Source organism: Phalacrocorax aristotelis, chromosome 6, assembly GCF_949628215.1.
Source record: "Phalacrocorax aristotelis chromosome 6, bGulAri2.1, whole genome shotgun sequence".
Classification (NCBI taxonomy): domain Eukaryota; kingdom Metazoa; phylum Chordata; class Aves; order Suliformes; family Phalacrocoracidae; genus Phalacrocorax; species Phalacrocorax aristotelis.
This window is the reverse complement of record NC_134281.1, coordinates 19126717-19149083: the sequence shown is the minus strand read 5'-3', so window position 1 is coordinate 19149083 and position 22367 is coordinate 19126717. Positions and strand designations below refer to the sequence as shown.

The 22367-nt window shown below is 41.9% G+C and overlaps 2 long non-coding RNA genes across 2 annotated transcripts in view; both read left to right on the top strand.

The window, feature by feature from the left end:
• The window catches only part of LOC142058714 (uncharacterized), a 158501-nt gene that overhangs the window by 112566 nt on the left and 23568 nt on the right, over nt 1-22367 (top strand). The window contains exon 10 of the long non-coding RNA XR_012661088.1: nt 2071-2131. This is a non-coding gene — a long non-coding RNA (uncharacterized LOC142058714). The remainder of the gene's footprint in view (nt 1-2070; nt 2132-22367) is intronic.
• LOC142058715 (uncharacterized) lies at nt 16147-20390 on the top strand. Its single transcript, XR_012661090.1, has 3 exons — nt 16147-16207; nt 18572-18644; nt 18741-20390. It is a non-coding gene; the product is annotated as an uncharacterized LOC142058715 (long non-coding RNA).

Below are 22367 nucleotides of genomic sequence, written 5' to 3'. Positions count from 1 at the left end.
TTATTCCTTGATTTGTGAGAGCAGAATATAATGAGGTTTGACATAATGAAAACTGAAGCTCATTCTGTGACTGAAACTTTACATGTAAAGGTGGTTTTGGAATATCCCAAGTGGTGTTTGTGCACCTGTTTAATGCTGTGTACTTTCTTTATGGACGCTTAAATAGTCAGGCTTGTATGAATGTCTGATACAGCTGTGGCACAACAAAGGTATCAGGGAAGCAAGAGGCTGATCCAAAACTATGTTTTTGTCCTGTAAATGTTCAGGGGCTAAAATTAAACAAACAAAGCAAAAACAACACAGTGATTTTGTTGGAATAACCTAGAGCCCCTTGGCTGAGTAGGGGGGATCTGGATTGAAGGCCTGGCTGAGTGTTTGAGGGTGGAGGCTCTGAGCAGAACTGCTCTGTAACAGAGGTGCCTTTCACAAAACTGGTGAATTGGGGTGAAATACGGCAGGTGAGCAATAATTTCTTGATGTAACAAAAGCCCAGAGTCTGAAAAGATTTCACTTTGCTGCTGAGAAATGTTTTCTAGAAATAGGAGCCCTAATGATTTTAGCACATACATAAGCGGGCAGAACATTTCATTATCTATTAGTTCTGCCTATTTCTGTGATCCGTAGATTTGGTTTCTGCTGATGGGAAATACCTTATTTTTTTCCTGAAAACGGAGGGCGGATGCTAATGTGTAGATAATAAAACATAACAAAACCATACCTGAATTTATAGACATCAACTGCTAGCTGGGTCAGCAGAGCTGCAGCTCCAAGAGATCAGTCAGCAGCCAAGTTCACGCTGGAAGAGGGTTATCCCGTGAGCGAGTCACTAGAGGGCAGCCGGCCCGCGCCGCGCTGGCGCGCTGCTGTGCGCAAGTACGGCCGCGGCGCGCACGGGCTGGGCGCGCAGCGAGCTGAAATAACCCCTTCCGCCGCGCTGCGCTCGCCCCTCTGCGAGCCCGGCCGCTAGCCAGGAACCGTCATTTACTGTGTGCATTCCTCCTGTGGTGTCACCCTGCGTTGTGAAGACGGGCAGACATAAACACTATGTTGAAACTTAAAGAATCATAGAATGGTTTGGGTTGGAAGGGACCTTAAGAGGTCATCTAGCCCAAGCTCCCCTGCAGTGAGCAGGAGCATCTTCAGCTACATCAGGTTGCTCAGGGAAGATTACATTAGCTAGATCAGCTCACATGAGCTTTTAAAATCAGATTTTAGCAAAAAAGGGTGTAGGAAATAAATTTATTCTGTCTGAAGATTCAAATACTGATAAGAGGTATTTGCTTTAGTAACTCTGGTCTTGTTATTACCCAAGCAACAGGCACTCTTGCTCTTAGCCTCGATCCATATGTAACAGATATGCAAAAAATGTCCCAGGGTGGACTGAGGACATGGCATTTCTGGGAAGGCGATGCTCCTCATCATCCTTGGAGAGAGACTCATGTGGGAGCAACAGCCTTCTTTTATTAGTTACAGAACCATGGGCTGTCTGCCTGGCCCACAATTTCATACCCACACCAGGGGAAGATCTGGTTGGCAAATGTGTTAACTGTGTGGTATTTAATCTGCCTCCCCAAGGCAGAATGCCACACTCACAAGAACAGCAAGTGAAGCTCTGGTAGCTGTGGATTTTGTGTTGAGCTATGCCATGAGGCAAGGATGACTTCAGCTCCTTGAGTCATGGGGAATGCCCCATGTGCAAAGCTGCGTAACTTAGAATGTACTTACAGCGGGAACGATCATGAACTTGATGCCCATAGAGCATCTGGTGATTTTTGAAACAAAAAAACCCAAGTCCACTGTGATGCTAGTAATGTGGATAATATTTTTCTGTTCCGCAATTTTGAGTATTGCCTTAATTAATTTTCTATTGTGATGGCAATGCAATCCAGGAGCTGAGTAAGAGATCCTCAGGAATCCAGCACTGGGTGTCGTTTAGTAGGTGAGGCAGTGGGTAGCACTGAGACCCTGCAGTGCCGGGTGGTGGAAACTGTCTCATGAACAAATGAGCACTTTGCCAGTGTCTCTGAGACTCTTGTACCATTGACTTGTGCCCGTCTTATCTCCTCCCAGGGTCACAGAAACAAAGCAGAGGAAGAAGCCTCAGTCATCACCCTACTGGCTCCAAACCAGGGTATGTTACTTGCACTCCTCTGCCACCCGCCATGTAGCAACCAAAGGACCTTTTCAGGATGCTTGAATAAATAACACCCAGGCTCAATTGCAGCTTGTCTAGAAACGCCCCCCCAGACATCCTTCCTGTGTTGCATGAAGACAGATTCTCAGCGTTGCTCTCCTCGCTTCATTCTCCATGACTAGATAACCATGGTAATCTCTAAACAGCAGCTCAGTGCTTGCACCGAGAGTCTGTCTTTACATTAGAAAAAAAAAAATAATCTTTCACTCTGAAAACCCAGGTACCCACCTGTGAGGGTATGGTTTGAGCTGGGAAGTTACTGTTCTCTGTTCTACCTCTCTACTCTTCCCAGTGATGTTTACATGAAAAGTCTAAAAAATAACACCTATGTGATGCTTTGAATTTGCTTGCCTGGAAAACTCATTCCAATCATCTATCAAGTGAATAATAATATTTCTACATCTTCAGCAGTTCCAGAAATGTTAATTCAGATTGTGATACAGCTGCAGGGCTCTGGATTAGCAGCTTCCCCAGGCAGTGGATTTGCAATTGGACTGTAAAGCTATATCTAATATGGCTTTCAACTGGAGAAAAGACCAGTCAAACAGCTGACTTTAACAGTACTTCCCCCCAACCACCCCCAGAAAAAGGGGGTAGGGTGGGAAGAGAAAGTTCATTCAGCCAGCATGGCTCCTTCCATGCTGCAGAGTTGTAGTTCCTTGGGAAGCAGCAGTATAGCTGGTCAAACTTTAATTAAATCTAAAATGCAGTGTTTTGTTCAAATAAATTAAATGCTTCAGCAAAGAAACATTTGCCAAACTCTCCTGTGCAGATACTGTTTTCAACACAGTTTTAGTTAATTAGCACTTTTTTCTAGCCAAGCTTTCTTCCTAGGTGAGATGCTGAACAAGAGTTACTGGTCTCTGAGGAGCATAGGCTGATGATTATGTTATCTGATCCAGAACGTTTCATGTGTTAAGACTGTTGCAAATTACCTTTTTCCATATAAACAAAGTTGAAGCTGTTCCTTCACCTGAGTGACTGGCTTATGTTACCACATTGCTTTGTCTTATGGTAGAGAAGTAATTCCTTATTGGGTAAATGCACAGTACAGTAAAGAGACTTGAGCAACTCAGGTGACAAACGAGAGCCTAAATGGCATGATAAATAATAAACCAGACTCTCTCCATTGCTGCTGGTCTCAGTAAAGTAACTCCCAGCTTCTTCTGTGACATGAGTTTTTTTTTTTCTTAAATCTAATAGCTCAATAAGTGCCAAAACAAAGGAAAGAAGAAAAAGTCAAATTAAAATCCCCAATAAAATAACTGGAAATGTTTAATAATACTGGAATGCTTGTCACATTCTTCTGACTAGGACTTTGTGCTAGTTGCCCCTGAATTAGTGTGTAGACAAACTGGGATTGGAGCTAGTACGATGCACAAGGTCTGGACACCAAGAGGGTGGGGACAGTTCCAGAGCAAACTGTGCTTCAGAGGAGAGGCAGCTCTGACTGTGGGCTCTAGGAAGCCTGGGAATGGGAATAAAGAGAGATTTTAGGGGTTTTGTTATTAAATATAACTGTGAGTAGCACAATGGATGCCTTAATCATTTTTCTTGCAGAAATGAGGCATGTTGAACTGCTTCCAGGTAGCAGATGGTAAGAATCCCACTTTCATGTTGGCTAGATCTGCGACTGACTGGAAGGCAGCTTCTCCTTTGTGTTGTAGGATCTGCCATGGGAATTCTCAGACAGAAAAAAAAATACTGAAATCAAAAGACTAGAAAACAATTTCTACTGTTCCTGTATCGGGAGGTGGATCCTGCCTCAGTGAAGTGCTTCCTCCCTGCTCAGAAAAACACTCAAGTATCTACTTCCACACTTGCTGATTTGGAAATGTAAATTCAAATAGCCTTTTCATAACTTTCTGTTTTTCTTTTTTTATTTGGCTATCGACAAAGAGTCTTTCTTCATAGACATACTTCAAAGTAAGATAGGAATGTATCAGCTTTTCTTGTCTGTTATCAAGACAGACACTTCCAGCTGATGGTCCTTCCACTATTTATTAATGATTGATCTAAATAACCCATCTTCTTGAGTCAGCCAAGTTAAAGCCAATGGGAAAAATAAAAATAGTAGCTCTCAGACTTTCTGCTCATCTCTACAAAGTGCTTGAAGTCATTATCTGAGCCAGGACGAAATAAATGCTGCTGATTATGTTGTGCTTTGTATACTTGACTTTCACTGTTCAAGGTCAATGAGAGGATTTACCAGTAAAAACTATGGTTGCCCACCAGTCAGACTTTGCTTGAGGTTAGCGGTTGGACTCAATGATCTTAAGGGTCTTTTCCAACCTTAACGATTCTATGAGTCAGTTTGTCTAAGAGGTGTTTGCAGTTTGGGATTTGTAGTTCTCTTAACTGTACTTCAGCCATGGTGCTGGCACGCCTGTGATGCTGACTGGTAACTGATGATATAGCAAAGGTAATAGCCAAGGCAATTGACAGAATTTTAGTGGTGATGGCAAAGTGTTTATGATTTTAAATGGCAAAATGTGTAAAGTGCCTATGGCTCTATAAAGATGCTGAAAAAATAAATAAAATAAATTGGACCATCTGGCACTCACAACTTTCTATGTAGTGTTAGCCAGCAGTTCATAGGAAATTAAAACATGATAATATTGTCTCTCTCAATGGTTGTTGGAGTCATCTTTGTGAAACACGTGTAAACACTGAACAGGAATTTCTGGAAACAGCAGCGTATGCAAAATTGACAGAAAATCACAGTGCTCTGGGGATCAGAATAACTGGAAAGAGAGCACCAGTGAGCCTGGAAAGACTCTTGGATTTGCAGGACAAGTAATGGCTAATGCAGAATTGCTGGCTCCCTGTGCCAAGATGCTGACAGGCTGAAGTGCTGCTGGAGTTGTGGCACTGCACTAAGCCATCTAATTTCTTGCAGTCTGTGAGTTTTGATAGGGCTGAGTGACATGATGCTCTGTTTCCAAATCGATCATTGCCATCCTTTACTCATCCTTCAGAAAGACCAGTTGTCAAAAAGTTGAAAAGTGTGCTTTGAGTAACAGGCTCTGGTGATTGTATTAGTAAACTCTTATAGTTTCATAAGTGCTGATGAGTAAATCATGGAGCGAGCTTGTATGAACAGGTATCTTATTTAACAATTTTTAACCTATTGACCTCTGGGTTTAGTTGATTGGAAAATACAACACGCTTCTCCCATTCTCATTTTTACAATTCTTGGCCTATACACAATAGATCTCAAAGATTTTCTTCTACAGTTGAACCTTTTCATAACACCACCTTTTTTTTTTAATAGTAAGTGTCAGTTTTAGGATTGAAGAGGAAAATATAATAATTGGAAGCCTTTATTAAGCTCTAGTGCTTGATGTATTCACTTCCTTGTTCAGGTATATGGAACTTAAGAAAATTTGGAGAGAAAGCTCAAAAGGATGATGCTAATTTGTGCTGAATAGATACAGGTTTTCTTTCACCTATTTGTAAGTTAATGAGACTAAACGTAAATTGTGGAAGAAAGGGACATTCCAGAGCATGGGACTATTTGACCCAGGAAATAAACCAAAAGGTTCAGCTACCATTTTAAAGTGGAGAACCATAAGGAGCTCAAGTAACATGATCAAAGAAAGAGGCTGTGAGACAGAAGAACTTAAGCTCCCTTGGTAGGAACAAGAGGAAAAGTTCACTGCATGCCGACACAAACCAATGGGGTGGATGGGTTTTGCCCTCTGTAGTGGAGTCGCGGCACATGCTTGCCCATTAGTGGCACGTCTAAGGAAAGAGGTTCTATTTCCTTCCTTTCTTTTATCTTTTTAAAGATGGCAATCGTGGCTGAGACTTGTAAAAGGGCCATATTCCCACCCTGTATCCTTTCTGCACTTCGTGACATGGTGAGAACCTTTCCTCCCAGGCCCTGACTGTCCAGGATCCAGAAATGTTTCTCAGCACTAATAAATTGTTACTGTATTTCAAAGTATTTTACATTGAAGTTCTGAAGAAAACTCTTTAAAGTATGATAAAAGCAACACAAGTCAAGCTGATGCTTGCAGCTGGAATCCCTGACACAGGGCCATGAGTACATGCAGCAGCGAGGAGAGCCAAGCTTTCATCCTGTAGTTCCTTCTTTTGGGAGCAGTAGTGGTTGATATTCAGTGGTTTTAATAAAATTGATATTTGGATAGGACTAATTTCATCTAGCTTTTGCTGCCTAGAAATTAAGTGTCTGTTTTTAGGTACATTCAGTAGCCAGCTGAGAGAGACAGGAATCTCTAGAGGCCACTTCATTCCACCTTCTTAGACACCCGTCATTAAGTGAGCTGAGAGGAGTCCCATTCATCATCATGTTTTCTGAAGAATTAAACTATTGATATCACAAGATTTGTCTTAGTAAACAGGCTTGTTTGTAGGTAACATTTGAGTGAAAACATTTCATTTAACTTGAGCAAAGTAGAAGAAAATGATTTTTTTGAAGGACTTAAAGCCTCAGCTTTTGTACACAACCTTAATTGAAAAACTCATTTTGGTCTGCTCCAAATGAAAATGAGGTCTCAATTGTTTCTCATATGACAGGTTCTGCTGAAACTGGATGTGAAAAATTCCCATCTTCAGAAGTTGATGAAGAACCTTTTGAATTTCAAATTAATTGGGCTTGATTGTTTTTGTGCCTTTTTCTTTTTGTTTTCTACAGTCAGTCTAGTGAGAATTATTGACGGGGCAACGTGCTGTTGAAAAACTAGTCAGAGCTAAGGGATCTGAAAGAGATATATTTTATTCAGTGTCAGGCTTCTGCTTGCTTGGTTGCATGTAACATGGGACTCTGAACAGTACTGTTGACAGTAGTCAACAAAACATTACACTTTGGCCTTAAAATGTAGAGTGCTACACTTCAGGAGAAGGGTCTTGAATACTTATTTTTATAGGCACATGCCCATTGAGGTTTTGTTTTCCAAAGCTGGTAAAGTGGCTAAATTGGGGTGGATTTTCCTGGAGATGGCAGGGAATATTTTGCTCTGGTGCCACTAGTTGCCAAAGCTTTGAGTTGCCTTCTCAATTGCAGGGTCGGTAGAGCCAAACGAGGCAAAAGGTGAAACCTTTTTATTGTGGGCAAAGCAGTGTACTGTTTCTTCATTTTAATTCAGAAACAGCTCTATTGCTTTAGCTGAACTAAAAAAAAAAAAGATAAAAGAAATTGTTTGAGGCATATACCCAGCATGTAAACTTTCAGCCTAAAGCTTGGCAATGGCATAAATAACTAACAAAGGGCCATATACTAGAAAGCCTTGGGCGACTTGGATAATTATGACTCTGATCCTTCAGATACATTTAAATGTAAACATCCAATGTTCGTTGTTTTACTAGGTTTCTTGCTTGCAGCTGGCATTCTTTCTTTTATATAGAAAGAAATACTGAAGCATTTTGTTTGCTGGAAAAAAAAAAAAAATTCCTCTATGCTGAGAATTGTGCAACTTGGCAAATATTGGCCAGAAATGCTACAGCAACTAACTCTGTCAAGAACCCTTTTAAGTTAATTCTGGTTTCTGTATCTCAAACAGATTTTTGTTTATTTATTTATTTTGAGCCCTCGTGGACTTTTTTTCCCTTTCTATATAGCTCCCATACCTTCCATATGACACTAGATCATCTGCAGCTACCAGAAGGTGCTGCTAGCTTTAGTGGCTGTGTCAGATTTTGCTTTCAGTGACTGTAGCCAAGTGCTAAAACTGGCCCTTCAATTTCAGTGGTAAAAATGATATGCTACATGTGAGATCACTAGAGATATGTCTCCAGAGCTGCAAAAGATTCAACCATTTTTCTCACTGTCATCTAGCCATGCAGTGCTGAAAAGCCACAACACTGTGACCCTGTTGGTACTGCTCCGACAAAAAGCTATGGTTTCCTGTTTCACCTCTTACTGCCATCACACAATCTTCTGCATTGTGTGGTGCTTTGGCAATGCTTAGGGTGAGATGTTCAAGCTAAAGATCTTTGTCATGAGTCCAGTTCCTGGTGTTAGTCTGAACAGCAGTAATCTGACTGATTGAAGTGGAGCCATTGCCAGTTTTTGTGATATAGGTAAAATCAGAATTTAAAACAGGCAGACGACTGATCAAAATGTGGCTTTTGAGGACCTTCAGCTCTGAATTGCCCCTTCCTATATTTGACTGTGCTCCAGGTAGCTGTCCCTTCAAAGCTGGCTGCTGAGAATCCTTTTCCCCCCACCCCATTCTTTAGAAAAGTGTGAGATTGATAGTATGAAGCAAGGGTTAGCCTTTATATCTGAGAGGTGAGGAAAGTAAAGATGAACTTGTACATCGCTGGCCTGTGCATAATTGGTAATTGTCTTTAATGGACAGCTTGCTGCTGATATTTTTAAAAAGTGTTTTTTGAAAATACTGATATGCTATTGAAAACTAGAGCTATTTCTAATTTTTCAGATTGCATGATCAGGTTTCTCATATTTAGTTGTACCTTCTTGCTTTTCCCTGCTTCATTTACAAAGAGAAGCCATACACAACAAAACAGAAGAGCAAAATACTAATTAAATGTTTGTTTGGATGAGGCAGGGTTAAAAGCCCAGCTCACTGCATGAACAAAAGCAACTGGGTTTTTGATTTAGCAATGTCTGATGCAGGGGATGTTCTTACTCCAAATTCAGTCACCATGGAAACAAAACTTCTCTTTAAGCATGCTGTATCTTTGATGGAGCAAGAGGCTTCCTTTTGGCAGACATTTTTCCATCTTATTTGTGGATGATGAATACTTCTGGAGTGAGCCACTTTCTTCTATCTCCTCTGAAATGCATTAAGTTTCTACTGTGCAATATAGAGTGTTCTCCCTTGAAACAAAAGGTCAACTTTTCAATAGGATTCTGAAATCTCAGGAAATTTAAAATGTCTCTTTTCCTCCAAAAACATCGAAAAATCAGAAAGTTTGCATGGTGTGTTGGTAAGAATTTCTATAAAAAGGTGCTCTGACTCTCAGAGGTAGCACAAGTATCAAGTGATGTGGAAATTGCTATGGTAACTACTTTTATTGTGTTCTTAAGTAAAAAGGCACATAAAACCTGTGCAGATGTTACTGAGTAAGTGAAAACTTGCCTAGGGCAGAGCTCACATAACCACTCTCCATGTTGTCTTTCTTATTCCTGGAGTGGGTGCTGCATGCGCATGGTGCTGTGCATGCTGGGTGTGACCCAACTGCTCTTGGGTGGCCTTTGATGCTCCTGCTGAGAGGGCTGACCATGAACCACAGACTGAATAATTGGCATGAAGAAAGCAAATGTGTGATGCTAAGCACTGCACAGCTGATAATGTGTGATAGTAGATATATCAGACCCTGCATTTTCCCTCTCCAGAGCTATGAACCACTGCTCTGCATCTGATGTGAAGAGATTGTCTTAGTTTTTTAGTCTGAAGAGCCACTGTTAAATACAGCCATGTCCTTCCAGCAGTAGCGGTGATGCCTGTAAGGGTGACATTGCAATGGGGACAGACAGTAATGGGACTGTCCATCTCTGGAGGGGTTCTCACCACTTGGGGTCAACTTTGAATGGGAAGAAGAGCATCCAAAAACCCCAGCCCAACACCAGTATTCTTTCATTGCATGGGGCTCAGACGGCAGTGGTTTTCCTTCAATTCAGTATCACTGCTCTGTGAAGAGGAATGTCTCTGATGTTCAAGACGTCAGAAGATGGGTGTCTTTGCAAGGATTTGTTTCACTGTTCCTGAGGTTCGTTAATGGTCACAGGCAGACTCAATAAGACTTTAGAGTTGATTGTAGTAAATTAGTAGTAAAAAGGCTGAAGGAAATCATGGGAGGATTTTAATTGCTTTATGGTGATCAGAAGAATTAGCATTCCTGGACCTGGTTATACTAAGTACTATGTGAAAGTTAAAAGAAAAGAACCTGCTCTTGCTCCAAATTTTTATAAGCCAAACACAGGTTATGCATCCCAGAGTGCATGGGAGGAGGATTGGTGCTGGTTGCTGCAACGTGCATTTAGCTTCTCAGATGGTTTTGTGGTGGTGGTAACACAGGAAACAGAACTGGTAAATTCCAGCTGGTCCTTTATAGCAGGATCTGGACAGACATGTCAGCTTTCAAGTGTCACTTCTGTTTGAAGAATCCAGTCAGGAATTTTTCATATATGGTTAGTACACTGTTTGAAAATAGTAAAAGGCTCACTTTGAAGTTACTTGTAAGCAACCACATATTTGCATGTTTTACCTCGTTCAGAAAATTATTCATGCCTGTTACCTGCTTAAAGCTCTGTGAACAACCTCTGTTAATAAGCTACAACTACACACTTCTAATGTGTGACATTTTGGCTTTTTGTACCAGATATTTTCAGACAGTTCTGCAAGCTGGAGAGGACTTGATGTTTCATAAAGGATTATAGGTCTTGATTCACTGACATCATCACCTACTGTGCATGTTTGGTATCAGCCTTGTAGCAAGATGCTTGAAGACTTCAGATTTAGGCTGGAAGGTCAGTGTCTGTTAAGGTTCAGGGTAATACCAGTTGTGACAGGGCCTTGCTCTGAACAAAAATCTCCAGGGCTGCCCTAGCAGAGAGCATTAGAAAGAAGCAGATGTGTGTCAGTGCTGTTTGGATCACTACAGGTATAAATCCTATTACACAGCAAAAAGGGTATCTCTGTATCTATTTCCAGTGCAATCACATAATGAAGCATTAGGGTAGTTTCAGAAATTTTGTTTATAGAGAGCTCTTCTTTTTTTGTTTCTAAAGTTATATCACCTAAAGCTTTTTCATCTTGCTGCTGGATTATTGATACAAACAATGAACTTCTTGTACTTATTGTATGGTATTTACCCATGTGTTCCCCTAGGGGGAAATTACTCATTGTCAGCTAATGTCTTATGCTCCTATTGGAGGTTCTTCCTACTCATGTTTTTGCTCTGTGAAAGAGTCTTGCCTACGAGCAACTTCACAATAAGAAAAAAGTTCAAGGTTGGATGATGTCAGAAAGAGGTGTGTGCCACATTGCTATTTGGCTTTGCCAAATAATACATTTGCCAAAGAAAGCTTTCTATGTTATGAAGAATTTGGGGATAATCTGTAACTCTTAAAGAAGTATGTTTATCTGATGGGTGGATGGACTAGTTCAGGACAGCCTGCTATTCCTGGAAAATAGAGAGATGTGACACCCTTCAGGGACTGTGAGAACGTGAATGTAATTGTCAGTCTGGCAGAAATAAGGAAATGGTCCTGAAACTATCTGGTTTATGAAAAAGAGCCTACCTAGGTGACAGATGCAGAAATGAGCAGCAGCGCTTGGAGACATCACTGGAGATACCTGAGAAACAGCAAGGCTCTCAGAAGTTGAAATGCGTCAGGTAAGGAGGAAAAAGGGGCTGGGTAAAAACAAAGTAAGTATGCCTCTTGTGCATTTATTTGGGTGTGTTACTCTTTTCTATAACTAACTAAAAACCTGGTGCTCAGTGAGTTGGCTGGTCTTGTGGAGGGTGGTCTCTGAAGGCTCCCTACTAGAGTGGTTGAAAGAAGGGGCAGCTGCTGCTGGAGGTGTCCAGGAAGGATGAGCAGGTAGCTGAAATCCTGATATTGGAGTTTATTCAAAAGGCCCAGAGATCCCAGGGTACAAACCCTATTACTTAAAGGGTTCATCTGAAAGAAGCTAGGAGGTAGGTGAAATGCAGCTCACCAATAACCACCGTGTATAGGTAGGTCTGAACTGAGCTTTCCCTGTGAGTTTGATTTCCAGCCTGATGTTCCTGTCCCTGAACACTTTTAGTTACCTTTGTGGTGGTGGGACTGACAGTACTAAACACCAGGGAAGCAGCCAGCACTCTGCAGGATCTTTACCCTGTAAATGGCTTTAAATTGCAGTGGAATTTGCATGCAGTTCTTACATTTCCGTGTGCTACATTGGCTCAGGATAGCTGCACAGTCCCTTCTGTATCCTCCCTGAAAAATTTTGGTACTTACTTGTCCTGTGTTTCTTTAGGAAACTGAGTTGGTTAAAAGGAGAGAGCAAAGAACAGAAATCCTGTTTTTTTTCTTTCAGCTCCTTCCACAAGTGGTGTTTGGGTATATTAGTGGTAGTAGTAGGTTTGGAGATTTTTCTCTCTCTAGAACTGAGCGACTTGAACGTACAGCATTAAATCCAAAGTATAAGCTGTTGTGTTTGCCATCTTGCAGTAGTGATCAGAAACTGAAAGACATAGAGTAACTGTGAGAGGTGTCAGAGTACATAATGCTGTGACCTTGAAAGACAGTGGAGAGACTCATGGCACTAAAAATTCATCGAAAGCATCACCCAGAGACAGAGGCAGTGAGTGCTGCAATGGAAAAAACATGACAATTCTGTTTTTGCCCAAGTTGTCTATGAAATGCCATAATGGCATAGGTTGTTATCATTGACCCCTGCTTTTACAGAGTGTTTTGATTTAATTATTCTAGGTAGCTAGAGATGTATTCAAAATGTTTGACTTGCTTTGTTTGAAAAATGGGTCTGTCTGAATGTCTGTCCCTTGTTACAGTAAATAATCAAATGTGTAAAATGCTAAAATCAAATTAGAGGCAGACAGACTTCAGCTCAGCCTTCTTGGCTGCAGGCAGGAAGAATAGTGCTACATGCCTAAATCTGAAAGCCAAAGGGGCTTCCAAGAAAGTTACTGGTAGAATAATGTAAGAAAAATGGCCTATGCTTAGCAGCCTAGCTATCTGTGTATTGAAAATTCCATTCAATATTTAACCCATCTTTTTGTTATTGTTTTATTGGTAAGAAATGCTAATTGTGAAAAGTTACAGTGGAATATTTTGTACTATAGGACAAAAACAGGCTGCAGAGGACAGATGCCAAGGCACTGTGACTTTCCTAAATAACTGTGCAAACATAGCAAATAAAGTTATTTTTTATTTATGTGATACCATGCAATCAGTATTCAGTGCACTTACCCCCTGAATTAACCAAGCCAGTGTGCCTCCCTGGCCACATGTTGTCCTCTTCAGTGAAAGTGTGGATGTCATGATGGTCAGCTCACTCTCACTGATCTGCCAGAGGGTTGTATAGTTTGTATGCAACTATTCACTTGTATTCCTCAGTAGTCTGTGATTGTCATTTCTTCATACCAGTCAGTCATCAGCCTTATGTTTCATAGGTGAAGGGTTATACATTAAATAAAGTGTAAGCATTTTTTCTGATGAGCATGGCAGAGAGTTAGTGTTTGCAGTATACTTGCACAGCACTGCGTTGGCAACGTGGGGTAATAGGGTGCCACACAGAATTAATTTCCTGAAACAATGGAAGCACCTACTTTCTCCAGAGTATTTTTACCACTATTGCAACCTTAAACCACTTTGTACAACAGTTGCTGTTTGCCGTAGCTGATAATTCTCTACTCAGGCGTGCAGTCAGCGTGGGCATGGTACCAAGTGGGTGTCCTCAGATCTGCAGCCACAGGCTTTGGCATCACAAAGATAAAGAAACATTTAGGAGCTGCCTGAATCAGTTAGATGGTGCTGCCTACAGCAGCACCGATGTATTATTGTACAGGGCACAGAAAACTAGAACTAAAAAGAAGAGGGAGCCTACAGTCTCGCTAGTGTTGAAGTTAGTGATTTGGGCATGTTCATGGGAGTGGGAGCAAGGAAGGGTGGAAGGAAGTGGTGTGATGGGATCTAGGATTCTGGGAATGCTTTGTGTGAATGCCAAAGTGTGAGTCCACACAACAGAATATGATTCCTTGCTACTAGAAAGGACTAAATCACAATATAATATTTTGATATTAAAAACCTATTAATTTGGCTTCTCAGTTCCTGAGGTAAGCTGCAGAGGCTGTGGGTCTCTCCCCTTGCACATTTAAATCCTGAGGTGCAGATGAATGAGCAGCAAAGAAAATGTGTCTGTTGGTTCAGTAGCTTCCTGCTGTTCTCTTGAGTCAGCACTAAACCAACTCATCAGCGCGGCAGGAAGGAAACCTAAGGGCTGAAGTTGCCATCTCTCCTGTAACCTTTTAAATCAAAGCCCCTACCCTTGTGTGAGCTTTGAGTCCATAGTGAATATAAGCAGGCTTCAGCAGTGCCTGAAGGGGCTTCCAGATTGAGGAAAAATATCAAGTTTTCCCTGATTTCCAGAGGTAATTCAGAGTCATTGCTGGCCTGAAGTGTCACTACAGGCTGTTGAACATATGCTGTTTGTTACTTGAACTTGGACACTTATGACTTATGTGAAAAGGGTACAACTTGTCACTGGGGTGGTCTGGCTTTCAAAAATGGATGGTGTGGTATGTCCTGTGCTGGTCAGTATTCAGAACGTGTCTGTTGGTGGTTGCTGAGGTCCTCTCCAACCTCTCTGCAGCAAGAGCAACTCTGTTTCTGTCTGTCTAATAAATGCGCATGTGGGAGTTCAGCTAATTCAGGCACTGTTCGGAGGCCTTAATGTGTTTGGATGAGGCCACTGCTGAGAACTAGGGCTGAAATCGTGGTCTGGCAGATCCTCTGATTGCAGGTCAGAGTGCATTAGACTCTTGTTTCTTCCTCTGCTGAAGGCAAGTCCACCCAAGTAGGGAAGGCCACTCTTCTGGGTAAGTTTGGCCCAAAGTTTTTTTTTAATATCTCCAGCTTTTCTCTAATCCCCAAGCCAAGAAACTAACTGAACTTTCAGCCTCTTAATATGAGTGAAGAACATCCTGAAAATAATTGCTGCAAACAAAATTAATCTCACACTGCCTGCAGAACAGCCCTGAAGGATTGCCTTCTAAGTGCTTGGAGCTAGATAAGAAATAAGCTCTCTTTAGTGATGCGTGTGCTTTCTAAATAAACTCCTTTTAAACAGACTTGGTGCTTAAACCTGTTTGTTTACTGTGGCACATTGTGCAGATTATGTTTTAAGGAGCTCAGCAACCAACATCAGAGCTTTTACATAAGTAAGATCTGAGGAAAAATGGGAGAGAGATTTCAAATATCCCATTAATCTTTTCACTTTAGGTCTCAGCCAGCTTCAAATTGCACTGAACTGCTGCCAAGCATGAGTGAGTTTCAGTCCAAATAAAGGAGACTTGGCAAGTCTGAGCTGCGAGGCTTTGTTTCAGGAGTGTTTCAAGGAGAGGGAAGATTGCGTTTTGGTTGAGGCTCTGCTGAAGTGGTGCAGTGCTTCATGACAACCGCGTGCCAGCTGGCCACAGCTGCGTATGCTGAAGATGCACTTCTGTTTTTTACATTTCTTTGCTTATGCTTTTAATCTGCATGTACAGTGGTAGCTGTTAAAATGTTTGTACATGAGAAGCCTGGAGTTAGATGTGACTTAATCCCATGCACATGTGCAATTCAGCCTCTGGTGGTCACTGAGATTTAAGACTTCATGCTAAGTCTTCACCTCAGTGACAGCTGTGGGATTTTGCTCCTTTTGGATCAAGTTCTCCTGCTCCCATCCACCTACAGTGAGCCTGGGTTCCTTATTGGTCTTCTGTAACATGAGGCCAGAGGGGTTAAAAGGGAATAACTAGAAACACGTGCTGTGAGTTTGCTGCTGGCAGAGCTGGGGCCATGAGGCATGTTGTGAGAAGACAAGGAATGATCTCTGTGTAAGGAGGAGGATGCAGCTGGTCTGCAGTCTCACAGCCAGCCGCAATGATAAAAAGGCATTTTAGTTTTTGCCTTTCTCTTCTGGGGCTGTGGATGAAGTGAGCTGTTTCTCTGAGGCTGATTGAGAGTCCAGCCTCCCCACTTTGCAGAGGGGGAAGCAGGAGCTGTCTGGCGGGACAAGCTCTTGAGTTTCTGCTGAGGGAAAGGGAGCTCCCTCAATCTAATGTGTTACCGGCTCAGGATCTGTGCATGCAATAACACTGGAAATCCCTCCTGCAGTCTGCCTGCTTTGTGTCCTCCATGATTGGCTATTTGGAAAGTGTTCCCAAACACTCGTTCCTTGAATTTTCCTTCAAATAAGGGATGTTATGACACAGTACTGAGGAGTCCGTGGCTTCTTTTGTCTCCTGCAGGCATAAATCAGGATATCTGCTGCACAGTGTGAACATTGGCTAATCTTGCCAGGATTTCAGGTATTAGTCTGGACGTATTTGGCTGTGATCTGAGTGATGACATCCACCTAAGAGTGCTTGTTTGCTGTGAAGCGCTTACTGCTTTTATGGGGTTTGGGGTGATGTGTGTCCAAATCTTTTGCAGAACCGAAGGATGGAAACTTTTGGAATTTTACCAGTCCTTGTTCTTCCTCCCCTGTGTCATGCCTTTCCCACTCCAGTGAATGTTTTCACTGTGGATATTGGCACTGTTAGTAAAAAAAACGTGATTGAAGAATTGCCTAGAAGAGACCTGTATTTTTGACAGACACAATTTTTTGTTAAAATTTTGAAACCTTCTACTGACTGGAAAGCAGATTTCGGTGCCTCCACTTTGTCTTGAGTCTATGACAGTAGAGTCTGTTGTACTCAGCCTGGCTGCTAACTTTGCTAAGCTAAAGCACTAAAAAAATCTAAATAGATTGGTGCCTGCAGGCCTTTCTCTCTCAGTAGCCTCTGCTTGATTTTTCAGATGATCTAAGCTTCTCCAAAACACAGCAGAATTACGTAGCTGGATAAAACCTTTTCCAGGAAAGTTTTTGTATACTTCTCCAGCCGAGTGACTTGCGCCTCTTTGTGGGGATGTAGCACTAGGCTCCTGCTGTTTGTACCTCTGTGCCTGGTAATGCTTCTGGATGTCTCTGGGCTCCATTTTCTCCCTTTTTTCCCCCCTAACACTTGGTGGAGAGGAGTTGCTATGTTTGGATTTTCCAGCATCCTGAGTATGCATAGAATGAATGTGACAACAGATAGTGGAGTCAGGGCGGTACATTTTCCTACCCAGAGCTTTCCCACTTTTTATGGATCTCTGAGCTCCCTTAGGCCTATTTCTGACATTCCTTCTTTTCCCTTTCTGCTGACCTTATCACTCCTCTCACAGACCAAGTTATTCCCTGAGGTCAAGCAAGACATCATCTCTGGTGCCAATGGTACTCATAGAAATCTGAAGTGCACAGCTTTTCCACACCTACAAAACTAGGTGTTAGCCCCTTTACATCCCTGTGAAGAGCCAGCACTGAAAGGAGAATGGAGACTTCACAGTGTTATCACCTGTTGGCCCACTTAGCTAAAATGCAGTCCAAGTTTTGTCGAGGCAGAAACTTGGCTACTGCAGCAGCAGATGTCGTTCTTCTGAATTTCTGAATAAAATGCTGTTGTGTTTTGGCACAGCAAAAGGCATGTTGAGTCTTGTAGACTAGCCAGCAAGGACAATATTTCTGGCTGGGTACTGTGCAATTAAAAAGCAAACCCATGTTTTATGTTTGTGGTATGTGGGTCACTTGTCTGCCTGCTCTCATGCCAATCTGTTGGTCTGGCAGAGCTGCCTCCAAGGTTAATCTGCTCTCAGAGAGATTCAGAGCCAAGTGGCAACTTAATTGAACATCCCATGGAGGGCTTTTCTACAACATTGTCTTCCATTCATGCTACACATTAACATCTGCTGAGGCTTGTATTCCTGAGCTGCCATGTCCTCCTTTCCAGTGTTTCTCCATATTTAACATGACAGAAAGGATACTTTTCTCATCTGAGGGGGTTTTGTGGGGATCTGTACCTTCTTTGGTGCCAGCATAGACAGGTCCCTCCACGCCAGGCAAAAAGCTCTGCTTCCCAGAGCATCCTTGTTCGAAAGGGACTCTCCTGTAGAGGAATGTCACCTTGGGTGAAATGCAGAGCAAGTCACAGGCATCTCTCCCATCACTCAACTCTTTCTTGCAGTAAAGTTTTTTTCTACTAAATGCTTTTTTGTTCGCAGAGCAACCTTGGGTATGATAGATTTTTTAAAAAATAATAAAAAAAGAAGAAATCTGGGACTTTCCCAAAGTGCAAAGGTTTCTGCATTGCACACCTGGAAATCCATCTGTCTGTGCTGAGCAACATTGCAGCAACAAAGCACAAGTGAGTCAGGAGGTCTGGTCTCTCTCTAGCTTTTAATGTTGTGCTAGTGCCACTCGAAGCAGCTGCCTTTCACCTCCCTGGCCATCTCCAGCCCTCTAGGATGGCAATCTGCATCCATGAGCGTGTGTTTGTGTGTGCCTCATTGCTGTATTCCTGAAAAGAAACACAAAAGTAGAGTGCAAAGTTGCTGGGGAAAGGTGTGAAAACTGCATCCATTTTCAGGCAAAAGATTGTCAACAACTCCTTCCTGAGCAGCTAGTGTCTAATGATGCTGAACTGGTCCTCTCCTTTCATTCTTTCTTTTTATCATTTTAATGCTTAAGGGTATACTGATAAGCCTAGTTTCTTTCCCTACCCTTGGAAAAAAGAACAGCCTCTACTGAATGCCTCTTGGGAAGTTGTTCCTTAGCAGTGTCTCTTAGTTCAGACTTGTTTTTCTGGCATTTTCAGACAGTCACGTGCAATCCTATCCTCTCTGACTGCTGCACTTGAAGAATCATCATAGCTTCTGGGCCTGTGAAAGGTGAGATTCAGCCAAGTGAAAACGCGCTGCAGCCAGTGAGGAGCATTACAAGAAGTCATCTTCTGTGTGTTGATTTTCTTTTTTTTTCTTTCACAGTGCAACTTGTACACTTCCTTTCTGCTGCTTCCTGAAGAAGACAGATGCATCTTTTTTTCTTTTTTAAAGTTGGAAACTTTAGGAAATGTGTTTTTGTTTTGCTTGGAGGTAACCAAAAATTGCTACATTAATTTTAAGTCCATTGTTGAATAATAACTGCCTGGAGGTTTATTACTTGTGTAGCAGGTTGGTGCCTGATGTGATTTTAAAAATGACGAAGATATAAAACCCTGAGAGCAAGAATTTATAGAGAAGAGATAAGAAAATTTTTATTAAGAAAAGAATGAGCTTGCCTTTCAATTTCTTTTTTCTCCTTAATGTTATCTGGGGCCAAAAATGTCCCAGCATTTGGATTGTCCTGAACACTGGAATCCTCTCCACAGAACTTTCAAGGGCAAATATCTCCCGAAGTGCTAAATAACAGATCTTGCCCCCCTCCTTCAGAGGAAATCCCATGCAGTGCCATGAAATGCTCTCTTGTTCCACCATGTACTAACCTGGAATATAATTTTCCAAATGAAGTACCATGGAGTCTACACTTAGGACACAAAACACTGCAAAATGTGCATCCCTCATGGTGGGGTTTGGGCCATTTTCTTCAGTGGGGTCTCAGTGGACCTTTCAGGGATGTTTGGCTGGCCAGGGGTACCTTAGTGCTAGTTAGTATCTTAGGTACTGAGAGTGCTAAAACCAATCTCCTGACCAAGTCTGTATGAAATTGTGCCGTGTTATGCTTCAAACCACAGGGCTTTGGGGTGTGCTCAAAGAGCCTTTTCCAGAGCAACTTTGATGTTTCTGTAATGTTACCTATTTTAAAATTGTTTCTCTGGATGATGCACAAGGCTGAAGTTGGGAAAGAAATATAGAAGAGTAGCTGCTGGGAAGTTTCAAGCTTGGAATAGTGTTCCTTTAGATTAAAAAAATCTTTTTTTTAAAAAAATAATATTAGTTGTTCTAAAGTATATCTGATCTTATGCGATAAGGGAGAGTTGCTTTTGAAGCAGAAAGAGAAACAAATATGCAAATAAGTAATGAATGGAGAAGCACACACTTTAAAAACCCCACAACTCGAGCAGTACGTTCATGAGAACATTGTGCATATTCATATAAACACTGTTAAAACTAATGTTTTTTTCTGGGAAGAAAACACAAGTCAACTGAAGTGCTACGAGGCAGGGGTCTCAAATAGTTGCTATATTTTGAAATCTAGGCCTGTGGCTCTTTTGGTTACAGATAAATGTGCTTTCCATACATACTGGGGTTTGATGGGAAGGCTTTGCTGAGCAAAATGTTCTCTCATGCTTTGTATCTGCAGCCTGTTAGCTGGGGCTGTGGATCTAGATGGTCTCTGGGGACTCTCACAAGCATTCTGCAATTGTTCCTGATTAAGTGGGTTGATATTTACTTAAGTCTCTTTGGTCCTTTAAAAAAATATCAACAGCAATTTAGATGTTTATGACACATTTAATACACTTAAGCTGTTATACTATGTCTATATCATGCCTGGAAATAACATGCACTGTATTGTAAATAACAAATTGTGGTATTGGCATTTCATTTTAACTCTTGTGATAGTCTCTTGCAAATCGAATGGCAGTAACGAATGGCTCCATGGTATACTTGTTACTTAAAATAAAGTGCCGTAAGTGTAACTGAGAGCCACATACTTTCCAAATAAAACTTGGGGGAATGATGTGTAAGAAGAGGATGAGAAACAGAAACAAGCACCATATCTTGGGAGTAGTACAATCTATACTCTGCGATTGAAAGGATCCCTGCAGCTGTCATAGATCTGATGAAATGGGATTTGGCTTTTAAAGGTTTGGGGGAGGGAGTTTTTGTTTGCTTGTTCGCTGCCATGGTGCTGCTGTTGGTCCCCAAAGGATGTGATGGCTGTGCATCATTCTGAGAGGGCTGCACAAGGGCCTTTGCAAACATGGGAATTTGTTGGGAAACAACCAGCAGAGGTGACTGCCCAGCACCCTCTGCAGTGCTGCTTGCAGAGCTTTGACTGCTCAGGCAGTGCCCATGAACCCTTTTGCAGTTGCTTGCAGGAAGCCCTGCTCGAGGGGACAGGTACCAAGGGCTGTACAGCTCTAGGGATGTGACATCTCACCAGGGACTCACTCTCCAGGGTGTTGCTAGTGTTAGGATGAGAAACCACTAAACAAAGTTGGCAGTAAAGGATAGAGATGCAAGGGTATAGGTGACTTCTGTCCTTCAGCCCAAATGAAAGCAGTGCCTTGGACTACTGCCTTGCCATGCTGCCAAATGTAACTTGGATAAGAATTAAAACTAGGTTCTTGATGGTTTGTAATCACATAAGATCTCACGATGGTTTCTGAAAGTGTGTAGCTGCTAACCCCAGTGTCCTGGCCACTTTCCAGCTCATATAATTACCGTCTGTCTTTCTTGCTCCCTTCCTTCTACACCCCTGTAGTTTCAATTAGATAAGCCATTCTTCACTTCTCTCCAGAATAATGCATGGGCCTGTGTTCTCCCCACAGAGACAACCTCCAACACCCACTATATGTTTTGTATCTAGACATCATTTATTTTACATTCTAGTTTTATTATCTAATTAGTAGTATCATGTCAGTGTATCTGATGCAACCTGTCTAGTTCTGGGGCCTGAAGGTTTGTAGGTAGTGCAGCCTACATTTAATTTATTAACTTCCTAAACTCTGGGCCCAATCAATTATTTAGACTTGTACTAGGCTTCTCAGTAGTGATTTTTGTCAGGAGGATGTTGGTTAATTCATTTGTACATGGTAATACAAACATCAGAAGTTGGAGTCCTTAATGACTCATTTCTGGCCACTGTGTGGTTTTTGTGCAGCATTTTAAAGAGCGCTGTGGGGATGCTGAAACAGCGCTTTCTTAACTTAAGCTGATGGCAAGTAAAAATGTGACATAGGCTGAGCCATATTTTCGAAGGCAGATTGAGAGACAGCTTCTGAGTGGCTGTGGCAGTGCCTGGTGAGGTGACATAAGGCTAAAAGAAGCTGACCTTTGTTCTGCTCCAGCTGTGCATGTGGCAGCCTTAGCCCAGGCTCCGGAGTGGGAGATTTTGAAGTCTTTAAATGGCTTCATTAACTTTTCCTGATATGTTGTGTCAGTGCCCCTGTAAAACAGTCTGGGCTCAGCAGCTCACTGTGTGTGACTGGCTGGGTGTGACAGCAGTGGCATTTCTAATGCTTTTTAAACTCAAACAACTTTTTTTCACCTCAGCAATGAAAGTAAGTCCTTTACCCTCAAATATGAGCTGGGAGCAGATGGACGATGATTTTTCACAAGCCAGTCTGCTGTAAGAGCAGTGATTCTCATTGACAGAAAAGTTAATAAACATTAGGAGGATATTCCACAACTGACATCTCCAGTCTACTGCCTTAATACTGGTTGTAATTCAGCCTGGGACCTTACAAAATCTTGCATTTCCTACCTGTCATTGGAATGTGTTGAATGGAATTAAATTCAGTCTAGTTCAGATGTGGCAAAATTGATCTTTAGTTTCTGTACTTAGCTGGGATTAGCCTGGGACTGTAAATTTTTTTAAGGATCTTGTGTAGCTACAGTATGCTAATGGTGTGGTACTTAGGTTTGCTGTATGGAATACACAAAAGGTGT